At 60.2% G+C, this 22,916-nt stretch overlaps 1 protein-coding gene across 3 annotated transcripts in view; it reads left to right on the plus strand.

Moving 5' to 3' along the window:
- Positions 1-8,801: 8,801 nt before the first annotated feature.
- NR4A1 (nuclear receptor subfamily 4 group A member 1) overlaps positions 8,802-22,916 on the plus strand; it is a 28,337-nt gene continuing 14,222 nt past the window's right edge. The window contains exon 1 of one of the 3 annotated variants that reach the window (XM_065576087.1): positions 8,802-8,908. The gene's annotated coding sequence lies outside the window, so the exon portion shown is untranslated. Of the gene's footprint in view, positions 8,909-21,992; positions 22,194-22,916 lie in introns of those variants that run through there. The other 2 variants (XM_005308395.3, XM_005308394.3) reach the window with 2 other exon arrangements.

A 22,916-nucleotide genomic window follows, 5' to 3' on the forward strand; every position in this document is an offset into this window, starting at 1 on the left:
GGGGACGACGACAAGTTTCTTTGCTTTAGTCCAGGAAACGTCCTCCCTGAGCATCTCCGCGCTGTCATTCCTGGTAATGCGGGAGTTAGGAAATCAGAATGCCCTGGTTTCCCCCAAGCACCGCACAGAGCCAGTGCTGACTGGAGGGAGAGCGCCCCCGCCCCACCTCCTGCAGTGCGTGAGATGGGGGGGAAGGGGAAGCTGGACCCCGTAGAAAGGCCCAGCTGGGCATGGCCCAGTACTACAGACACAAAGCCCCGCAGACACTGGGAAGGTTCTGAGCCGGGTCCCAGATTCCCAGTCCGCAGCACTGGACTCTGTGCTCAGAGCCCAGGGGGTGCTGGATTGGGCGCGGGGGGCGCGGGGGCGGGGGGTGGAGAGCCGGCATCTGGCCCCATCTAGTGGAGAAAGTGGAGGTGACATGAGGGCCTTGAACCAGCTGAGGGGCTGGGATGGGTGCAGATCAGGCCTCTCCTTGGACCTTCTGAACCGGGGACGGGAAATCTCACAAGCTCAGGCCTCCTGATGCCTCTGCCTGCACCGGTGCCAAGGGACTGGCCGGCCCCCGTGTACTGTACCATGGAGAAATGTGCAGGTTTGGTCCTCCTGGTCCCATTCGCCGGACGGCTCCGTGCAGCGCTGGGCGGTCGCCGGACGGCTCCGTGCAGCGCTGGGCGGTCGCCGGACGGCTCCGTGCAGTGCTAGGCGGTCGCCGGACGGCTCTGTGCAGCGCTGGGCGATTGCTGGAGGCTCCGTGCAGCGCTGGTCGGTCGCCAGACGGCTCTGTGCAGCGTTGGGTGGTCGCCGGACGGCTCCGTGCAGCGCTGGGCGGTCGCCGGACGGCTCTGTGCAGTGTTGGGTGGTCGCCGGATGGTTCTGTGCAGCGCTGGGCGGTCGCCGGACGGCTCCATGCAGCGCTGGGCGGTCGCCGGATGGTTCTGTGCAGCGCTGGGCGGTCGCCGGACGGCTCCGTGCAGTGTGGTCGCTGGACGGCTCCGTGCAGCGCTGGGCGGTCGCCGGACGGCTCTGTGCAGTGCTGGGCGGTCGCCGGAAGGCTCCGTGCAGCATTGGATGGTCGCCGGACGGCTCCGTGCAGCGCTGGGCGGTCGCCGGATGGTTCTGTGCAGTGCTAGGCTGCTCTGAAGCGCCCATCTCTGAGACAAGGCATCACCTCCACCCCCAAGTCTCGGAAGAGGGCTGCTCCAAGGCCTTGCCAGAGGGCTGCAGGTGTGTCCCTGTTTTTTCCTTCCAATTGCCCCAATTAATCACTTAAAAGGAAATGGACGGAAGCCCTCAGTGAGCGCTGGGGTCTTCTCGATGCGCCTGCTGCAGTGGGAGAGGGGGCTGGGGTCATGGGGGGCTCCCGCCTCGCCCCCCAGCACTGCTCACTCAGTCCCGGGACAGCGGGCAGGTTCTGCCAGCACCAAGAGGGGCAGAAGCTGAAGGCAGTGGGGCAGCACAGGCTAACCGAGGAGGCGTCAGGCCCCAGGGTCCGTTGTCACGGGTGATGCTGCACCCCTCGAACAAGCCCAGCTGTAAGTGCAGGGCCGGCTGCTCCCTTCGCCTTTTCCCCCTGTACATCGAGCAGATTTGGACCCCAGCTCATTTCTGTTTGGAGCAGCCCCAGCCTTCAAGGATCAGGCCCGACGCCCCCTGGAAATCAATACACCAAATAAACAGCTCTGAGTTAAACGCTGACTCTGCCCACGAGAGGGCATCGCAGTCTCACAGTACAGGGCCGGCTGCCCTGCCGCACTCTGGGCTCCTTGGCCCCAGGGGGAGGGATGGGAGGGGGCTCTGTGCCCCAGTGCAACCCGCTGGTGCAGAGGTGCTGTGCTGGGGTGAGCTGCACCGGCGGCACCTCTGCACGAGGGGTTTGCACCCGTCCAGCGGGTGCACTGGCAGCCCTACGCTTGGCCCCTTGGCTTTTGTTCCAGCCGCCTCCACTACCAGAGGGCATCACAGGGGTCTGTGAGTCGAATACAGCCATGGGGGAGAGGGGCGGGGGGTGTTGGAGCGTACGTCACTGCAGCCCCGTCTCCATCCTCCACCGCGGCCACCCTTCTCTCCCTGCCCAGACGTGCTCTCCAGAGCTGCACTGCCCCGTCCCAGCAGATATGCCCCGAGGGGGCTGGCCGGCCCTTTCACCCAGTCCTGGCTCGGGGTGGGGGGGGAGAAGAGAGGAGGGGGTAACACGGTGGGTCCCTACAGAAACTCCCCCGTTCTTCCCCCAGGAACTGGCCTCCTGCCTCAGCTTCCCCTGCGGCTGCCTGAGTGTGACATTGCAGGCCGGTGGCCCCCTCCCAGCCCGTGAGCTGAGCAGGGTGAAGGGCTGTGGATATGCACGCGAGTGTGTGTGCGAGAGAGGCTGTGTGTGCACGCGCACACCCCTGTGGGAGTCGCTCTGTGTGTGTCGGAGCATGGGCTCAGGGCAGCTCTTACGGCTTGTACTGGTTCCAAAACGACTGTGTGGCTGGACATTTATGGTATGGGTTACGGGTACGTTCTTCTCACAGTCAAGGGCACAGCTAAATCCAGAGCCAGTCATTTCCCTGCCAAGACTCCCAGCAGAACCCGCCGGCTGGCACCGAGCAGCAGACCCAGCAGTGGCAGCTCCCCCCGCGCCAGATACCTTTCTGATGACACTGCACCCCTTCGAAACAGGGCTTTTCCATGGAAATTTCCCTTCGGAGCAGGTGACCTGTCACGTTAAGGGGATGGGCTTTTATTAGACGGGATTTCGGATCAGGCAACGCGCTGATGCAAAGTGTAATTTGGCTGCCTCCTGCCCAACCCCTTCCCCGGTCACAGGCAGCGTTGGCTGAGCGGTTAGAACAGGGGACGCAGGACTCCTGGGGTCCAGCCCAGCCCTGGAGGGAGTGGGGTGCAGTAGTTAGATCAGGGACGGATCGGGGTGCAGGACTCCTGGGGTCCAGCCCAGCCCTGGAGGGAGTGGGGTGCAGTAGTTAGATTAGGGACGGATCGGGGTGCAGGACTCCTGGGGTCTAGCCCAGCCCTGGAGGGAGTGGGGTGCAGTAGTTAGATCGGGGACGGATCAGGGTGCAGGATTCCTGGGGTCCAGCCCAGCCCTGGAGGGAGTGGGGTGCAGTAGTTAGATTGGGGACGGATCGGGGTGCAGGACTCCTGGGGTCTAGCCCAGCCCTGGAGGGAGTGGGGTGCAGTAGTTAGATCAGGGACGGATCGGGGTGCAGGACTCCTGGGGTCCAGCCCAGCCCTGGAGGGAGAAGGGTGTAGTAGTTAGATCAGGGACGGATTGGGGTGCAGGACTCCTGGGGTCTAGCCCAGCCCTGGAGGGAGTGGGGTGCAGTAGTTAGATCGGGGACGGATCAGGGTGCAGGATTCCTGGGGTCCAGCCCAGCCCTGGAGGGAGTGGGGTGCAGTAGTTAGATTGGGGACGGATCGGGGTGCAGGACTCCTGGGGTCTAGCCCAGCCCTGGAGGGAGTGGGGTGCAGTAGTTAGATCAGGGACGGATCAGGGTGCAGGATTCCTGGGGTCCAGCCCAGCCCTGGAGGGAGTGGGGTGCAGTAGTTAGATTGGGGATGGATCGGGGTGCAGGACTCCTGGGGTCTAGCCCCTGCCCTGGAGGGAGTGGGGTGCAGTAGTTAGATCAGGGACGGATCGGGGTGCAGGACTCCTGGGGTCCAGCCCAGCCCTGGAGGGAGAGGGGTGTAGTAGTTAGATCAGGGACGGATTGGGGTGCAGGACTCCTGGGGTCCAGCCCAGCCCTGGAGGGAGAGGGGTGCAGTAGTTGGATCGGGGTGCAGGACTCCTGGGGTCCAGCCCCAGCCCTGGAGGGAGTGGGGTGTAGTAGTTAGATCAGGGATGGATCAGGGTGCAGGACTCCTGGGGTCCAGCCCAGCCCTGGAGGGAGAGGGGTGCAGTAGTTGGATCGGGGTGCAGGACTCCTGGGGTCCAGCCCAGCCCTGGAGGGAGAGGGGCCAAGTGGAAGGCAATAGGACTGGAATTCAGGCTTTCTCTGGGTTCTGCTCCTTGCTGTTCCACCGACTCACTGCTTGACCTTGCAAGTAACCTTGCGTCAGCAGCCCCACCTGTGATGCACCAATACTCTCCCCTGCCTCGCGGGCGGGGCTGGTGGGTGGGAGGTTAATTCATTCCGATCAATGAATGGGTTCACCAGGTACCTGCAGAGCTCCTGGTACAGGCGGGGCTGGAGCTGTTACTGTGAGAGTCTTGCAGGTGCAGCGTCACCAGTCTGCCAGCTGCAGCCCTGGATGCACGTGGGGAGTTGAACCCTGTGTGCTGGGACACTGGCAGGCAGGAAGGGCTGTGTGTGTGTCGGGGCGATACCCAGAAGGGGAAGCTGGAGCAGTGAGGTAGAGGTGGGAGGGAGGCGGAGCAGCCGCAGAGCCAAGAGGGGCCCGTGCACCAGACAGAAGCCCCTGCCCTCGCGTGGAGTGGGGGGGTGCCGGCCAGCTCTGTGCTCATAAAGGACCTTTGTGATCTGGGAGTAGCAGCACATTGGCGCTAAAGGGTTAATGGGCTAGGGGGCGTGGCTCCGAACCTGGTGGCGATGGCAGTGCCCTTGGGGGTGTTCAGCAAAGAGCCAGCCCCCTCCCCGTGGTGCCCCACCCACCCCAGGGCCAGAGGCAGCAGGAGGGTCCCAGGAGCAGGACAGGTCGGTACCAGCAGCCACCGGACCCCAGCCATTAGCACATGGGTGAGGCCGGGCGTGCTGCCCTCCCATCACACGCTGGGACTGCAGGTGAGTTGTGGGCCGAGGGTGGCCCGTGGCTCACCGGGGCTGTGGCTGCGGTAGCAATCCGAGCTGGGTGCGCCCGCTCCGTGTGTGGTCACGCGGGACAGCGACAAAGGCAGTTCGAAGCCCAAGAACCAGCCTTTAGAAAAACCCCTGATGCGGCCCAGGGATTCCTGCTCAGTGCCCCCAATGCTGGGTCAGGACCCCATGGTCTGTTCCCCTGCAGCAGGCCATGTTAGGAAATCATGGCACATCGCCCCCATACCCCAGCATGCCCCCCTTCCTCAGGCCCAGCTGGACCCGGAATGCCCCCTGTCCAGGGCTGGCCTTCACCCAGCAGCAGGGGCACCTGTGCTGGGGCATCCCCAGTGTGAATAGCCCTGCCCCTGGCAATCAACATCTCCAGTGTCTCGGCATTGGGACCCAGGCATCTCCCTGCACCCAGCCCGTTCCCACCCCACGGAGCTGAACGTCCAAGCTAGAGGGACCCCAAGGTGGGGGGTTATGTGGTTGGCAGTGGTGTGGACAATCCCGTTCTCAGCGGCTCCCTGGCCCCTCACAAGGAGATGGGCATGGCTGGGCCCTTGGCATGGCACCTTGGGAACGCCCCTCTGTCCCACACAAAGGGCCTCCAGGCTCCCCAGCTTGGAGAACCCGTAATTACAGACAAATATAGGCCCATGTCCATGGAGATGGCGCCAGGAGCCACGGTGCCTCCTGAACTGGCCAGGGAGTGCAGAGCTCTGGGCAGGATGCTAGGCCGCGGGCAGCCCTGTAATCAGCCTGGCGTTCTCTTCCCTGGGCACAGCCGCCTCCAGCCCTTTCTGTCTTTTAATTATGAAACGTCTCCCAAGGTAATTTGGGGGCTGGTGGAACAGGCCGGCCTGGCGGTCGGGGAGAACGGTGTCCTCGGGGATGGGCTCCCCCTAGCTCTCAGCCGCTGTGGCCCATTCAGCCCTTGGGCCCCTCCATGGGGGCTGTCAACAAAGAAGCCTGGGCTGAGACCATTCAAACTCATTGCACTGAAAGGGTCCTTGGCCAGTCCTGACCTGGCCTGGGTTGGAACAGGCGTTGTGAAAGCCAGGAGCTCCCTGTTCCAGCGACCGGCTCCCTGCACGCACAGCCCTGACCCCACAGGCCACGTCCTCGGTTTGTCTGCAGTGATTTTAAACCAATGTCAGCAAACCGGGCCACCTCCCGTGTGGACGCTCTCCTTTTGGTTTAAATGAGGCTTATTTTCATTGAACTCAAATCAGTTTGGAACTGGCTTAAGCTGAACCCGACAAAGCCCCTCCTGGAACCAAACTCAGAGCATCCACCCACTCTGGCACCAGTTTCATATTGGATTAAACTGGAGCAACTTCCGTGTGTAGCTGAGGCTGCCTTGCCCTGCACCTGGTGTAGTCTGAGCCCAGGGCAGGGCGAGGCGAGGTGAGGGCCCCGGACCCGCTCCCAGAGCAGAGCAGGGGCTTGTGATCGGTTTGCATCTCAAGGGTGGTGTTCTGCTGCAGCAAACGGGGTGTTTGTTCCCTTGGGGCGCAGGGGGGGCTGCTGGCCTGTGTCACCATAGGACTGAGCTGGACTATGGCAAACCGGATTGTAAGGTTTGGTTTATTAGCAGGAAACCCTACCTGTTCTGCTCTCACCTAGGAGATGGCTGGTTTCCTAGTAACTAGCCGGGACTGGAGATACAGTTAATCCATGCAACCTCAGGGACCCAGGGCAGGCTGCTACCGGCACATATTAACCCTTCGGGAGCTAGTGAGCTCTAGGATGGTGGGTCCCAATTCATGAGCCCCCCTTTCCCCCAAACATTAGCTGGTTTATTTTCTGGAGAGAAGCTGCCCCAAGTTTCTTATTAAATGAATGAATAAATAGACCCAAAGACAATGTGATTTAGGAGTCTCTGACCCCATCCCCACCCCAGCCTCTAGGTCACTGGTTCAAATCCAGCCTGGTTTGGTAGTGGCTGAAATGGGCTATTTTCTCATGGCTCATGAGTGCAATGAGTTTGATGAGTCTCAGACCAGTTCCTCGCAGAACAGGCGTGTCCACACCACTAAAGCCGCCCTCACCGGCACTGGCAATCCCCTCAGCGAGGCCAAGGACTGAATGGGCCAGGAAGAGGGCCCCTTAGGGCAGCAGCACACATGGGCAGTATGTGGCACTCCCGCCTGGAGCGTCCCTGGACAGAGGGTTTGGTCTCTGGCACTGCCCGTCCACCAGCTTTCTCCTGCACACGTCTCACCGGGGTGTTCTGCAGAGCGGGGAATCTGGCAGGGGTCTGCCCAGCAGAAGCCTGGATTTGGGAGTAAAATATAAACCCAGCCTGAGCCCTCGGCAGCGGGCTGCACATGTGAGGGACAGATCGATTCCACGCAGGCCAGTGTGCATGGGGGGAATCTCCCTTTCATTCCTCCCTCCTGCAGGGGGACAGAGCTTCAGGAATTTTGCTTCTCAGGCATGTTTGGCCACAAAGTCCCTCCCCTCCAGGCACTTGTGCTGTGGCCGGGCTGCCAAGGGCTGCAGAGGCACGGCAACTCGCCCGCACACCTTGGCCCCACGTGGCCACAGACATACACATCTATCACCTCCACGTGCACCCATCCACGCTCTTCCCCACAGCAACACACTCACACACCCCACGCAGAATCATAGAATATCAGGGTTGGACGAGACCTCAGGGGGCATCTAGTCCAACCCCCTGCTCAAAGCAGGACCAACCTCAACTAACTCATCCCAGCCAGGGCTTTGTCAAGCCGGGCCTTAAACACCTCTAAGGATGGAGATTCCACCACCTCCCTAGGTAATGCATTCCAATGCTTCACCACCTTCCTAGTGAAATAGTTTTTCCTAATATCCAACCTGGACCTCCCCCACTGCAACGTGAGACCATTACTCCTTGTTCTGTCATCTGCCACCACTGAGAACAGCCGAGCTCCATCCTCTTTGGAACCCCCCTTCAGGTAGTTGAAGGCTGCTATCAAATCCCCCCTCACTCTTCTCTTCCGCAGACTAAATAACCCCAGTTCCCTCAGCCTCTCCTCATAAGTCATGTGCACCAGCCCCCTAATCATTTTTGCACACACACAGGCAGTTGCTCACTCACACACACGCATACCCCGGCCGGAGCTTCACCAGACTGTTTGCAACAGGACATTGTGTGGGGAAGATTGAATTCTTGGGATCAATTCTAGGAGTGAGAAGCCTCATTTTGACCATTAAACTGGGGTGGGTCTGAGCCATTAGGCAAGATATGGGGGGTGCTGGAGTTTTGGGGGACAGGCCTGGGGAGTTAGGGGTCCCCTGAGTTTTGAGGGTGAGTCTAGGGGTGCTCAGCTTGGGACAAACCTGATTTTGGAGGTTAATGTGGGGGGGACACAGCTCATGTTTTTGAGGTGAGCCTGGGCCACAGTGAAAAACAGGGAGTTGCACCTGCTCTGCTCTGGGAGAGCCCCAATGGGAGGTTGGGGGGGCCCTCACCCAACCCCCCTGGAAGCAAAGCAGTAAGACAGCTCTGTGTTAAACCCCCGTGTGAATCCCAAGTAGCAGGAGAAAGACCCCGGCTGCCCCCCAGTGCACAGGGCTCCTCCAGCCTCTACCACTGCCCTGGGGTACTTTCTTCGCATCTGGCCCCAGGGGTGCTAGGGACTGGCGGGGGCTCCCCCAGGTCAGGCCAGTCACGTGCAGGGGAGGCAGGGTCAGGCCAGTCACGTGCAGGGAGGACGGCTGGGGGGCAGGGGCAGGCCAGTCACGTGCAGGGAGGGGCGCGGGGGGGGGCAGCCCAGTCACGTGCAGGGAGGGGCGCTGGGGGGCCCCTCCACCCCCGGGCTGCCCCCTGCCGGGCCCCGCCCCGCCTGGCAGGGAAACGCGCGCGGCGCCGGGGTTATTTCGGGCTCCGCGTCTATTTTTAGCGCTGCGGGCGCGGGGATTCCAGCGACGTCAGCAGAGCCTGGGCTGACGTCACGGGGCCCCCGCCTCGCGAGCCGCGCCGGGCCGGGCCGGGCTGGGCCCCGCAGCGAGGCGGCGGATGGAGCGCGCGGGGCAGCCGGGGGTCCCCCAGGGGCGGGCAGCCGGGGGTCCCCCCACGCCGGGCGGGGCGCGCCGGGGGCTCGCGGGCCCCCGCCCCGGCAGGAGGCGGCGGAGGAGGCGGGAGCCGGCGGAGGCGTGTGAGTGTGCGCCCCCCCCCGTGTGTGCCCCCCCCGTCCGCCCCCCCCGTGTGTGCCCCCCCCGTCCGCCCCCCCCGCGTGTGTGCCCCCCCCCGGTGTGTGCCCCCCCCCCAAGCTCTGAGACCTGAGTCTGTACAGCGGGGACATGAGCTGTGCGGGGTCTGTGCAGATCGGGGGGGGGTCTCTGCCCCCCCCCATTTGCAGGCTGGGAGGGAAGCTGGAATAACCTGGGTCTGTGCTCTGTATTAATGGGGGGGGGGGCTGGATCTCTGCCCCCCATTGTCGCACTTCACATGAATCAGTACCCCCCCCAATTCGATTGTCACCCTGTGCAGCTATTTTTGGGGAGGGAGGGTCAGAAAGTCTCCTCTAATTCTCCCCTCCCCCAGCCTCATATCTATGGGACCTGCTGTCTTGGGTGGTCTCTTCCCCCTTTCCTGGCCCCCTTCTGGACTGAGGTTCCTGCCCCCAGTGCTCTGCCCCCCCCCCCCCCCATTGCATTTGCTTTTGCATTTTACTTTATTTCCTGTGCAAAGATTCAGCTCTGGGTGGAGGCAGCGGCTGCGGCAGGGGCCCACCGGGAATGGGCTACGGAGCCCCCTGTCCTTAGGTCACTGGTTGCAGTGGTGGTGGGTTGTCATGACGCTGCATGGAATGCGCTTGATGGGTCTCAGCCTAGTTCCTAATGATAGGGAGCCCCGGGCAGGGCTGGCACTGACTGCCCGTCCGCCCCTACCTGGCTGGCTGAGCAGTGAGACCAAGGAATTCACAGACTAGAGACTAAACCCCCGTGGGTGCTCTCTGCTGGGCACCCGATGCTTATCCGAAGCCCGTACAAGGCAGCTTGGCTGCTTATGCAAGTGGCACCCAGCCCGATGCTCACGTTGGCTTGGACGTGCCCTCGTGCCAGCCAACGCAGGCTGCTAAGGGAGCTGTGGAGTCCCTCTGAGCCCCTTGGGTCTCTCCACGCCTGATCAGGCTCTGGAGTACCTGCATTGTACCTGCGTTATGAGGGGAGAGACACCAGATTTCACGGCTGCTGCTCGCTGCCAGCCGGGCGGATTAGTACATGGCAAGTCCAGCCAGTGTTAAAAGGCATGAAACAGGATACACATCCTCATAGGGACCTTCTGTGCACCGGCAGGAGGCAACAGGGGCAGTGATTTACAAAGCACCAAACCCCGGCACAGGAGCAGAGGGCTGGTTTCCAAGCCCCTTTTCACACCGGTGCAGCACGTTGCACTAGGGGCTTGCACCAGTGCAGCTGTATCGGTGCAAAAAGCCCCAGTGTAGACAAGCCCTAGACCAGTGGTTCTTAACCTATTTACCTTTGTGGGCTGCATCCACACCATCCATATGCTACCTGTATGGCCTTGAGGATGTCACATGGGCTGCAGCTGTGTGTTGACTGGGCCATATGGGAACCACTGGCTTAGATGAACTGTACTGCTGGCCAGCTCAGCCGGGTTCCAGCAGCTTCACCAGGCCGAGAGATTGTTCCACGTGAGGCAAAAAGAAAACCGGGGGTTGCAAAGTCCCGGGCTAGGTACAGCAGGGCAGAGCAAAGCCACGTCTCCCCTGCCTCCTAGCCAGAGTCCACATGTGATCAGCAGGCCAGCGACCATCCAGTAAGTGTCTAGCAGTTGCATTGGAGGGAGCTGGGCGTCCGGACTCCTGGGTTCTATCCCCAGGCTCGGCCCACGACTGGCTGCATGATCCTGAGCAAGTTACTTGACTTCTTTGTACCTGTTTCCCATCAGTGAAATGGGGATGCTTGGCCCCAGGCACAGGAGATCTGTGCTGTCGGCATTGTAACATGAGCTGTCCCTGTGCTCCGTACCAGGGCAGCTCAGAACCGGTGGCCTCTGCCACGGGAACGAGCTCACGGCCTTCCATGGGAGGGGCCTGGGTTCGGATCATCCCTCACCGAGCAGTGTTGAAACGTCTTGGGTGGTGGCTGAGTGCAGTCCGCAGGACGGGGGTACAGGCCAGCATTGGGACCCAGGGTTCTGCTGTCGTCTCGCTGCATAGCCTTGGCCAAGTCGCTGCCTCTCCTTACCCCAGTCTGTGTAGTGGGGGGAACTCAGCTGCGAGGGGCTGGAGGAGGGGCTTAGGACAAGGGGATTGGAGCGTCCACACAGGCACGTGGGGGGAGCCGGTCGCCCCAGGGTCGGTCACTCCTCCTCTGACAGTTCTGCCCTGCAGGAGCCTGGGCTGAGCGGAGGCCCTGAACCGGGCGGCAGGCTGCTCAGACCCCTGGGGGCCGTAGCAGTCCTGCCAACAGGTTCCGATCCTGTGGGGTCCAGCCAGGCTGGGACCTGACTCCCACCCCCAAATGCCGGCGGTGTTGTCGGTGCAGGCTGGTCTCCACCATTAGAGGGCGGCAGGATCGGGCCCTTGATTCCCGGAGGCGAGAGCTGTCGGTCTCTGGGCTGTTAGCCAAGCAGCTGTGTGTTTGCAGTGCGTTGCTCCCGGGCGCCCTTTGGCCTGTCCCTACTGTGTGCGGCTGCTGGCTCCATTGCTGGGTGCATCAGCATTGCCAGCCCCGGTCTGTCATGTGCATCTCCGCAGCCCTGTGCCTGTACCATCACTCCGCTGCACGGGGGCCAGCCCGCGTCCTGTGCATGGGGTCTTGCTAGGGAGAGCGGAAAGCCAAAGAGAGAGAACCTTGGCTCCCCATTCTCTCCGCCCCATCTCTAGCGCTGCACTCAGAGCCCTAGCTATGGGGAGAGGAGGGGGCAGGGCTGAGGAGGGGTACCAGCGCTTCACCTACCCCCTGCAGGGGGGCACTGGAAGCAAGGGGTTGGGTGGGGGTGCCTTGCTAGTGGGGAGCAGCCCAGCCCGAGCTGGGAATCCCGTTACCCTTCTCTGCCAAGCGACAGCAGCAGCTTCTCTTCTCCTGTGAGCAGGGGGGATCAGAGAGGTGGGGCTGGGGGTGCAGCTTCGCGGTTTGGTTCAGTGGCTTTCAGCCCCGCCCATGCTAAAACCTGGTCCCGCGCCCCCGGATGGAACCCGCTTACGGTGAAATGCGCCGAAGCGACGTTCTACGCGGGCTCCCCGGGCCAGTCTGGGCACTGCCCAGTGAATGCGTCCTGGCGTCGGGCAGGCCAGACGTGCATCCTGTGCTCTTCCACAGAGAGAGACTGCGGCTCTTCTCAGGCAAAGCCTCTCTGGTCAAACTGACGTGCAGCGCGCTCTGGGGACCGTCCCCGCCATGGGCAGAGCCCACAACGGGAGGGAGGCTGCCCCCTGCCTGAACATTGAGTTGGTTGGGCAAGAGGTTTGTGCCTGGCAACTCCTGGACCCCTGTAGTACAGAATGCAAATGAGTGGGGCCTAGCGGTTAGAGCGACGGGGTGACTGAGAGCCAGGACTCCTGGGTTCTGTACCCAGCTCTGGGGGGACAGTGGGGTCTAATGGTTAGAGCAGGGGCTTACTGGGGACCAGGACTCCTGGGTTCTATTCCGGGGGTGGGGGAGGGAATGGAAGTGCTGCATTCTAAGGGGAGCTGTTAATCTCTCCTCTCTGCAGGCTGTTGGATTACAGCAGAGCATGAGACTTCCCAGGTGTGCGTGGGGGAGGGGTGTCACTTTTTGATCCCACTAAAGACCCTGCCCCCCATCTCCAGAGCCAGCGCAGCGCACAAAGCCCCCCCCCCCCCCCCCGTTGTGCCTATATATGGTAGTTGGCATGTTCTTGTAAGGCCAGCTGCCGGCTGACGCGAGCATGCGCCATCCGAGCGCTGACGTCCAGCGCCGGGGAGAACTCCCCATCTCGGTGTGCGGCTGCCTGACAACGCCCCCGTGGGCCCCGTCCATGCATGCTTCGCGCTCGGCCTGCCAAGCTCCCGCTCCCGGCCACTTCCTGGCCAAGCCCCTGTGATTGGAACCTGCTGTGCTGCCGAGCCCTGCTTCATCCCCAGACCAAGGATGGCAGCGGGCCAGTGGCTCTCCGCTGCTCCTTCGCCTGCACCATGCGTGTCCAGGGGGCTTCTCCAGTGGGACAGAGGCCCCCTGAGCCCTGGCCCCCTGCCCCCTTAGTGTGCCCTGCAGGTGTCTCAGCCTGGCTGAAGCTGCAGCGGGCAGGTTCTCGTGCGTCCTGGTTCTTGGCAATCGGAGCAGCCGCCACAGGTGCACAAGGCCTGGTAGGGGAGGGTGGATACCTTACCGCACCTGTACAGAGGGGCTGGGGCCAGTGGCTCAGGCAGGGGACTGGTCCTGCTGGGGAAACTCTTCACTCTGGGGGAGCCATGTTGCTATTCCCTGCCTCGGTTTCCCCATCTGTGAAATGGGGAGAATGTGAAACGGAACAATGGGCTTGTGGTTAAGGCATGCCTGGCCTGCAGGCTTCCTGCTCTAACCGCTGGTCCCTGCTCCCCTCCCAGAGCTGGAGATAGAATCCAGGAGTCCAACTCCTGCAGACCCACGTGGCTGGGCTGAGGGCACCCTCTGCCAGCTGCAGTCTCCAGCTCGTTCAAGACAATGGGGGAAGATTTCCACTGAAGTCACGAGGGCCAGGATTTTGGTCTCTGGTGTCAGTGCATGATGGCAGTGATGCTGCAGAGATGGGAGCTGGGCGGGGCAGCTGCCTTGCTTACCAGACCTCTACCCAGCAGATCCTGCGGTGTTTGGCTGTCCCAGGGAGCACAAACCACTGATGAGGAGGGAGAGAGAGACTTCTAAACCGGTTAAGAGTAAACCCAACAGCCAACTTGTCCCAGGCCCACCTGCAACATGGGGAATTCAGGCTGGCTTGTATCTCCTGCTGCCAGCCACACATCCCCTCCTGAGAGACTCCCCCCGGCCAAGCACTCGGGGCCCGCGCCACAGGCATTTTCCCAGCATGCTCAGGGTACTGGTGATGATTTAGCTCCAAGCTGCCTGAAATCTTCCTCTTCCTGTGCCCATGACGGGTGTTGACGCTGGGTTCTCGCTGGACGTGTAACTGTCACTGGTGTTCGAGATGCGCCGTTCTGCAGCAGGGGGCAGGAGACCCGGCATGCAAAGCTCCCGCACACGCCGCCTGCCGAGGCCTTGCAGCCTCGGGTCATGGTTGAGAGAGGCTCTGAGAGTCCACTGCTCTTCCTGCACCTTCAGCACTGCACCGTGACTAGGTTCAGCTCCTAGCCCTGCTCCCAGCTTCCTCGGGCAAACCCCTTCATCGTGCAGACCCCCAGCTGTAAAACAGGGTGGCGATGGTGCGTATCTACCTGAACTGTGAGCTCCTAGGGGCAGGGACTGTTTGGTGTGTGGTGTCTGTGCAGTGTCCAGCACCACAGGGCCCAGATCTTACCCAGCGGCCTCTAGGGGCTAGCGTAATGCATCTAGTGATCTGGAACTTGTCCGAATTGCTTCTCAGATGTGTGGTGGGTTCCCCGCCCGCTCATGCTGGGGACTCTGACGGCACAGAGAGCCGGAACCTGCCGTTCCCCTGCAGTGCGTGCAGCCCGCAGGTGTGGTGCTGGCTTGGCGGCACGCTAAAGAGACAAGTGGAGGGAGCTGCCCCCCAGGGAACTGACCTCGGAGGGGGAGAGGCAGGGAGGTTTCAGCTGTCTGAGGGGCCAGCGGGAATTCCATAACCAGATACAGGTAGGAAGGGCCACCGTTTTCTGAAAGTGCTAACGGGTGCTGCCCAGCTTGGGACTTCACGGGCCCGATTCTGGGAGCAGCACCCTCTGGGAGCTAGGGTATCCCCTGTTCTAATCAACAGACCAGCCCCTGCTGTGTCAGCCAATCAGCTCTCCCCATTCGTCTCATTCATCTGCACTAACGAGGATGGTGCGAAATTAACACACATCCAAGATCATCTTTCTCTTTGTTTTTCTGGCTGAAGCAGTGCAACTCTGGGGCTGCTGCCAGCAGACACGAATGTTTCCATTTCCCCAGCCAGGGTCCTTCTTGCTCGGAGGAAACTCCACTGGGACCCCCTGATGCATCATTCACAGATTATTCCTGACCAAGCAGGAAGTGCGCTTGGCTGCTCCACTGACACTCACCAGCTTGCTCGGAGAAGCAGCGACGTGAGTGAACTCCCCGACCTGCTGCTTGCCTGGCACATGCTAGGTAGCTTGTGAAAGTGGGCCAGGAAATCCGACGCGGTGTCACAGTGCGCCCGTCGGCGGTGTCCCTCTCCTGGCTCGCCTTTCTTGCTCTGTGGCTCGTGTGAATGACTCAGAACCAGGCCGGCAGCTGCCCGCCCATCCTGCCTGCCTGCGCCCATTCACTCCAGGAACCACGGAGTCTGCAAACGGCACTTCAGCACTTTTGTGCTGGTCCAAAGGGGTAAGAGAGGCAGCCGCAGGGGCTGGCACCTTCTCTTTGCCCTTCTCTTCCTGTTCTGCAGACAAGCTTCCTGGATATGCAGCCTTCCCTGGGGACCGGTTATCTCAAAAAGCTTCTGTGCATCACACTGGGCAGCTGCTGGGGCCAGAGACAGGAGCCTCCTGGTCTGACCCTCAGAGGCTGTGCCATCAATCTGCCTCTCCGGCCTTTCTAGAAGCCAGGGGGGTTGGGATTCTGTGCGCCACATAGTCCTTGGCATCTCTTAGCAGCAAGGCCACTCCCGTGCCCCAGTTGTCCATGGCCGTAGTGACAGGACTCGGCATTAATGTGCTCACCTTTCCAACCAGGGATTGCAAAGTGCTTTAATCAGGTGGGTGTCATTAGCCGTGCCCCACAGATGGAGAGACGAAGGCACTGGGAAGTAACTTCCCCGAGGGCACCTGGCAAGTCTGTAGCAGAATGGGCTAGGGGGCTAGTCGCCCAGAGTTTAGAGTCCATTACTTTTGGGTGCCAAACCTCCTGAAGGGGTCTCAAAGCACCTGAAATTAGTGACTATTTCTGAAGACATGGACCTGATCCCAGCTCTTACCGTTCGACAACACCGCCTCCCTGCGTCACTAGACTCCGTCTAACTCCGTGAAACCAGCCCCTGTTTGCCAGAAGGCACCAGACGGCCGGCCACCATTCCTTCGGCTCCTAGGCCACCTTTGCACTGGCCCCCTGGCAGTGAAGAGTTCAGAGTCCCCCAGCTGTTAGTGCTCAGGTTTCTGACACACAAATCGTGACGCAAAGAACACCCCGGGCAGTCAGGCTCACCGAGCGTCTGGTTCTTTGGAGTCTGGGATTGGATACGTTGCATTTCTGTAGCCGATTTCGGTCATCTGAGAATTGCAAAGCCTCTTCTGATTAGCTAGTAAGTCTTCAAATCCCATCTCCTCCCCTGTGAAATAGGTAAGTATCAACCCCATTTTAGAGACAGGAAAACTGAGGAATGGTGAGGCAAAGGGAGTTGCTCAGTTCAGTTACCCTACGTCCTATTCAGACCATCATTAAAGATTCTGGGTGCCCCATCTCAAAAAAGATAGAATTCGGAAAAGTGCAGAGGGGTCTGCAACAGCTTCCATAGGAGGCAAGATTAAAAAGACTGGAACTGGTCATCTTAGAAAAGAGACGACTAAGAGGGGATGTGAGGTCTATAAAATCAAGCATGATGTGGGGAAAGTGAATAGGGAAGTGTTATTTACCCCTTCACATACCACAAGAACCAGGAGTCACCCAAGGAAATTAATACTCATCAGGTTTAAACAAACAGAAGGAAGTATTTCTTCACCAACACGCAGTTAACCTGTGGAACTCATTGCCAGGGGATGTTGTGAAGGCCAAAAGTCTCACTGAGTTCAAAGAAGAAATCAAGTTCGTGGAGGATGGGTCCATTGACTGCCATCCCCCAAGATGGTCAGGGACACAACCCCATTCTTTGAGTGTCCCTAAACCTTGGACTGCCAGAAGCTGGATGGATCATTCGCTAATTGCTCTGTTCTGTTCATTCCCTCTGAAGCACCTGGCATTGGCCACTGTCCGGAGACAGGATACTGGGCTAGATGCACCATTGGTCTGACCCAGTCTGGCCGTTCTTCTATATTCCCACGAATGAACCCTGGTGTCTTGGCCAAATTCCAACCCTGCTAATTAAGTTCTGCCTCTTTAAATTCCCCGCTGCATGTCGCATTTTTCCTGTATTCAACTGCGCCACCCTCCCTCTCGGCTATAGCAAGTGCTCAGAGTGGCATCTCTGGCGGAAGCCCCGCAGCACAGTGGGAATGTCTGGCTTGGACGCACTCAGTTCCTCGGCGTACAAAATAAACGCTGTGACCTATCTACTTGCTAAGAGTTAAATTTCACCCACAGTTAAAGCCATGCAGCCTCTAACCCTGGATGTATATTTAGCAGCTTGTATATTAGAGGCTTCTCCATTTCCCTCCCCCCGCGCTCTGTTCCTCATTTTGTCTTTTCCTTATTTACCGAGAATACAATTTATTTACCGAGTGCAGGGCCCTCCTGAGCCAGTGGATTGGAACCGCTGGAAGGATCACCGAGCAATCCAGCCCACAGACACATTCCCCAACCCAGCCGCCCTGGGAGGCCAGCCAGGAACTCAGCACAAACATGTAATAAAAACGCATCTTGTTACGCAGTTGCTTTTATAAACGTGAGCATTTAAACAAATCCAGAGCTTGGGCTAAAAATATTTTAACAATAGGAAAATGCATAAATCTTTCCAGCCGCTGACTTACCAACCTGTGAAATCCCCCTTTCTGTCTGCTGGACTGGTGCTGCCTTAGCAAATGGGATGGGCTGCACCGTGAGAGGTGCTCGGGCAGAGAAGAGGGACCCCAAAGGGGTAGATTTTAGAGGGATTGATCCTGCGAGGTGCTGTGTGAGTTCTGCAAGGGCAGTGAGATCTGAGGGCATTTGGTAACTCAAATCGAGGGTGCAAAAACCTCCTCCTAGAAGTGATTCTGCATCCTGACCTTGTCTACACACTGAAGCTGCAAACCAGCGTAGCTGAACCGGGGCAAACCACTGTGTGGACACACTTACATTGCTTTAAAACTGGCTTGTGTCAGTTTAACTTGCATCAACGTTTCCCAATATGAACTGAATTTAAATTGAATTAAGAGCGTCCATACTGGGGCTTGCACTGGTTTAACTAAACTGACTTTTAAATGCACCTTTAATAAATGGGGACAGGTTTGTGTGTGGAGCTGACCGGATGCTGGGGTTCTCTAAAGGAGCAGAGGGTGCTGGACCCCTGAAATGTCTTGGCTTGTGGCCCCCCCCCTTTGAAAATGAAGCGAGGCCTGTCCCTGAGGGGAAGGTGTATCGCAGGCTCGCCCTGCGGGACAAGGCTGGTTAGTGTCTGAGTGTGCAGACCCCGGTGACCTGGGGGACTCTGGGAATGTCTCACTGCTGTGCTTAAAGTGAATAATGGCACCTTTTGACTGGGCTTCAGAGACTGGCCTCCACATGCAAAGCTGGTTTGGATCTGGGGCTGAATTCAAAGGGGGTGTCGGTGTTGGCACAATAGAGGCCTCACTGCTAACTGCAGCCGAGGGGTGCTATCCGACCTGCGGGGCTGTCTGAATCCAGATCCACACTCCCCAAACAGGCCAGGAGCTGGTGTTCTGCTTCTCCCAACAATTTCCTCGCGGTGGCTGAAACAGTGACTTGGCCACGCGTGCGAGGGTGACTGCTCCCGTTCGTCTGTCCCTAGAGCCCGGCTGCGCTGTCTTTCTGCTGAACTTGGTGGTTGCTTTCCGCTCTCATTGGCATGTCACTGGATTTAACCCCTGGGACCGAGGAAACCAGACCCTGCTCTCGCTGTTTTGATGTCTGGGCTCCCAGAGCCCTGTGGGTATTGGATTCATATTTTCTCCTTGTTGTGCTGATGCAGCAAACAAGTGTCTCAAGTTACAGGGAAAGGAGCTGGGGTCTGTTTCCCTTTCACCAAGGCCTTCGCTTTGCTGCACGCCCCAGCCTCTTTTTCATGTCAGAGCGGCAGCCTGCACCGAACACGGCTCCTCCTTTTCTGGAAAGCCCAGGCCCGTCGCACTCAGTATGAGGGAGAATCCCCCTTTGCAGTGTGGGGCGAATGACACCTGGGAAGCAGTTCTGATTCTGTCCAGCAGAAGGCAATGGCCAGTAATCATTTGTCACCATTCGCATTATAGGAGCCTATTCTGCCTAGTGCAGGAAGGGAGCTGTCACGCAAGCAAGCTCGAGGCAAGGCTAGGGAACAGCCCACAGCAGGGGTGGACTCTGGTACCCTCCCTACACCATAAAGCAGGGGCTGTGGGTAGAGGAAAGGGCGTGGGGACACTCTGAGGAGGGTGGCGACACCAGGGCTGGGGACAGCCCAGAAGGGAGTGTACAGCCGCTGCAGAGGATACGGGTGGGGTGGGAGTCTTCCCCCCCCCCCCCCCCCCCAATGGCAGAGGAGTGGCTCTGGGGTGTGCCAGGGGCTGGGCTCTCAGAGGAGCCAGGGCCATGTTTCCTGTGTGACTTCAAAGGGGAGAAAGACTTGCCCATTAATCCTGGGAAGCGACAGGTGCGGGAGGCCACGTGCTCCATACTGACCTAGTTTTTCAGAATCCTCCGTAACCCACATCCCTAGTTTTCCCTTCCTCCTTTGAGTGAACTCGCAGGGTTTCCACAGGGCTCTTTCCGACAACAAATGCGAGGAGCCCGGTGCTGCAGAATCATCTCCCCGAGAGAAGGAACAGGGAATTCTGCACTGCTGGAATTGCCCTCTTTGCGCTGGCGGGTCCTGAAAACACCCTGCTGCAATGCTGCCGGGCTAAAGCGAGTGCCGATGTTTATTAGGGAATCTGTATGGTGATAGCCCCTGTAGGCCCCAGGCTGGCCACTGTCCTGCTAGGCAGTGTACACACGTTTAACAAGAAAGATGGGCCCTGCTTCAGAGAAGCTCTCTGATGTGCTCATGTACAGTGATGGGCAGCAGTAGCAAACCAAAAGCAATTAGAAGTGAGCCCAGGTTTGCAAACTATCCCAGTTGTATTTCAGAGGGGCAGGAAACTGGAAATTACCCCAGTTTAGCAAAATGTTCTAGGTGACGTTGTTGGTTTGTTTTAGTTGGAGGGCAGTAAGTGTAAAGAGAGCCCAGTTTTGCAAAATATTCTGGGTGTGTTTTATGGAAGGGGGGCAGTAAAACTAGGTGTGTGTGTGAGTGCAAACCTGGGTGAGCTTAAAAACTTCCTATGTAAAGTTCAGGCCCCAATCCTGCACTAATACACAGACTTACATTTAAATAAGAGTAAATCCCTTTGAATGATCACATGGTTATTTTCAGCCTCTGCAGAAATGTTTGCAAGACCATAACCATTGAGTGAGATTTGCACTAAACGCTCATTCAAAGTACAGGAAGCATCGTCCATAAGGGTTAAAAACAAACAAAGGTGGCAGGGCGGAGGCGTGCCAGTTTGGTGTACCTGGAGGCAGTCCTAGAACTGGGTGTGGGGAAGTAGTTTTGCAATCAAACAAGGCGATTCTCCTCTAATCCCCTCCCCGCCTTGCTGCAGGGCCCGCAGCCAGCCGGGAGCCCCCTACCCTGACCCTACAGCAGGGCTGAGCCCGGGCCCCTCTGGGACGGCGGCATCAGTTATGAATGGCCAACAAGTGCTTGGGCCCGGCCCTTCTTTCCTGACCCATTTAGCCCGGACCCAACGTGGCTGTTTAAAATACACCCGCGGTGCCAGCTGCCCGCGGGCCGCCCTGTTCTGCCATAAAGCCCCCCCCCATTCACTGTCCACTTCAGTCTTTCCACCTGCCCCCCCCTTCCACCTGCACCCCCCAGTCCCTGCCCCCTCCCCCCCATTCACTGTCCACTTCAGTCTTTCCACCTGCACCCCCCTTCCACCTTCCCCCCCCAGTCCCTGCCCCCTCCCCCCCCTTCACTGTCCACTTCAATCTTTCCACCTGCGCCCCCCCTTCCACCTGCCCCCCCAGTCCCTGCCCCCCCTTCACTGTCCACTTCAGTCTTTCCACCTGCCCCCCCCTTCCACCTGCACCCCCCAGTCCCTGCCCCCTCCCCCCCATTCACTGTCCACTTCAGTCTTTCCACCTGCACCCCCCTTCCACCTTCCCCCCCCAGTCCCTGCCCCCTCCCCCCCCTTCACTGTCCACTTCAATCTTTCCACCTGCCCCCCCCTTCCACCTGCCGCCCCCCCCAGTCCCTGCCCCCTCCCCCCCTTCACTGTCCACTTCAGTCTTTCCACCTGCCCCCCCTTCCACCTGCCGCCCCCCAGTCCCTGCCCCCCTTCACTGTCCACTTCAATCTTTCCACCTGCCCCCCCCCAGTCCCTGCCCCCTCCCCCCCATTCACTGTCCACTTCAGTCTTTCCACCTGCCCCCCCCCTTCCACCTGCACCCCCCAGTCCCTGCCCCCTCCCCCCCATTCACTGTCCACTTCAGTCTTTCCACCTGCACCCCCCTTCCACCTGCCGCCCCCCCCAGTCCCTGCCCCCTCCCCCCCCTTCACTGTCCACTTCAGTCTTTCCACCTGCCCCCCCCTTCCACCTGCCGCCCCCCCCAGTCCCTGCCCCCTCCCCCCCTTCACTGTCCACTTCAATCTTTCCACCTGCCCCCCCCTTCCACCTGCCCCCCCCTTCACTGTCCACTTCAATCTTTCCACCTGCACCCCCCTTCCACCTGCCCCCCCAGTCCCTGCCCCCCCTTCACTGTCCACTTCAGTCTTTCCACCTGCCCCCCCCTTCCACCTGCCGCCCCCCAGTCCCTGCCCCCTCCCCCCCTTCACTGTCCACTTCAATCTTTCCACCTGCCCCCCCCTTCCACCTGCCCCCCCCTTCACTGTCCACTTCAATCTTTCCACCTGCACCCCCCTTCCACCTGCCCCCCCAGTCCCTGCCCCCCCTTCACTGTCCACTTCAGTCTTTCCACCTGCCCCCCCCTTCCACCTGCCCCCCCCCCCAGTCCCTGCCCCCCCTTCTGTGTTTTGTCCCTCCCGGCTGCCCCCACTCTGGCGCGGTCTATTCCTGGCCCGCGCCCCTCCCCCTCCCTGCCCGGGGGTCTATTTTTAGCCAGGGGCAGCGCTGGGCTATTTATAGATCAAACACGGCGCAGGCCTGCGTCAATGGAACCCCGTGTGCGTCACCCGCCCAGACATTCCAGCGCGCCCCGCCCCCCCGGCCCGCGGGGACCGGAACAGGCCGCCCCTCCGCGCCTTGTATGGCCGGGGCTGCAGCCGGCCCTGCGTCAGCGGGTCCCCCCTCCTCTGGCCCCGCCCCCGCGCCGTGCGTCACAGAGGGCTTAAGAGGATCCCCCCGCGCCGGGCTGGGAGCCCCAGAGCCGCTCCGAGCCCGTCCAGCCGCGGGGCGCCCGCCGAGCCGTGCCGAGCCGAGCCGTCCCGTCCCGCCGGGTATGTGGCTTGCTCGGCCCGCGGAGCGCTCCGGAGAGCCGTGCCGCCAGGTGGGAGCGCGGGGCGGGCGGGGGGCGCTCACCTGGCGGGGGGGGGGGGTCTCCGGTTTATGTTGCATGGGGGGGCGGTGCCGCCAGGTGGGAGCGCGGGCCGGGCCGGGCGGGGGGGCGCTCACCTGGCGGGGAGGGGGGAGCTGAGGCATGGGATTGGCGGCTGGGGGGGGTCTCCGGTTTATGTTGCATGGGGGGGGGGGGTGTTGCTGTCTCCTGTGCAGAGTTAAAGTGCAAGGTGGGATGGGGGGGGGCGTTCCTGTCCATTGAACTGGGCTCCGTTACGGGCTGCATTGGCTTTGGCGTGGGGGAGTCTCAAGTTGCAGGACCCCGACCTGGGAGTTGTGGGGGTGCATGCAGGCGGCGCTGAGCGGGCTGTGTTTATTTTTCTAGTCTCGATTGACGTTGTGCTGGGGGCTGTGGAGGTTGCAGGGGCAGCGTCTGGTGCTGCTCTTTGCTGTCTGAACGCAGCGGTGTCCAGTGGATTTGGAGGGTGGGGGGCTCTTGTGTTGGCGGGTCAGATTTGATGCTGTGTGTTGCGCTGAGCGCCGGCTGCGTGCCAAGGCTGTGTGAGAAGTGACCGTGGGTCAGGATTGCTGTGGGCATATGGCAAAGTAACGGGAGCTCTCCAACAGCTCTTTAAAGCCCCTCTGCAAATTACCACCTTGCCCGTGTCCAGAGCCCTGTCCTCCTTTCTGCAGTCACCTTGGCAGGTTGGCGCTC

Source organism: Chrysemys picta, chromosome 22 (genome assembly GCF_011386835.1).
Source record: "Chrysemys picta bellii isolate R12L10 chromosome 22, ASM1138683v2, whole genome shotgun sequence".
NCBI lineage: Eukaryota > Metazoa > Chordata > Testudines > Emydidae > Chrysemys > Chrysemys picta.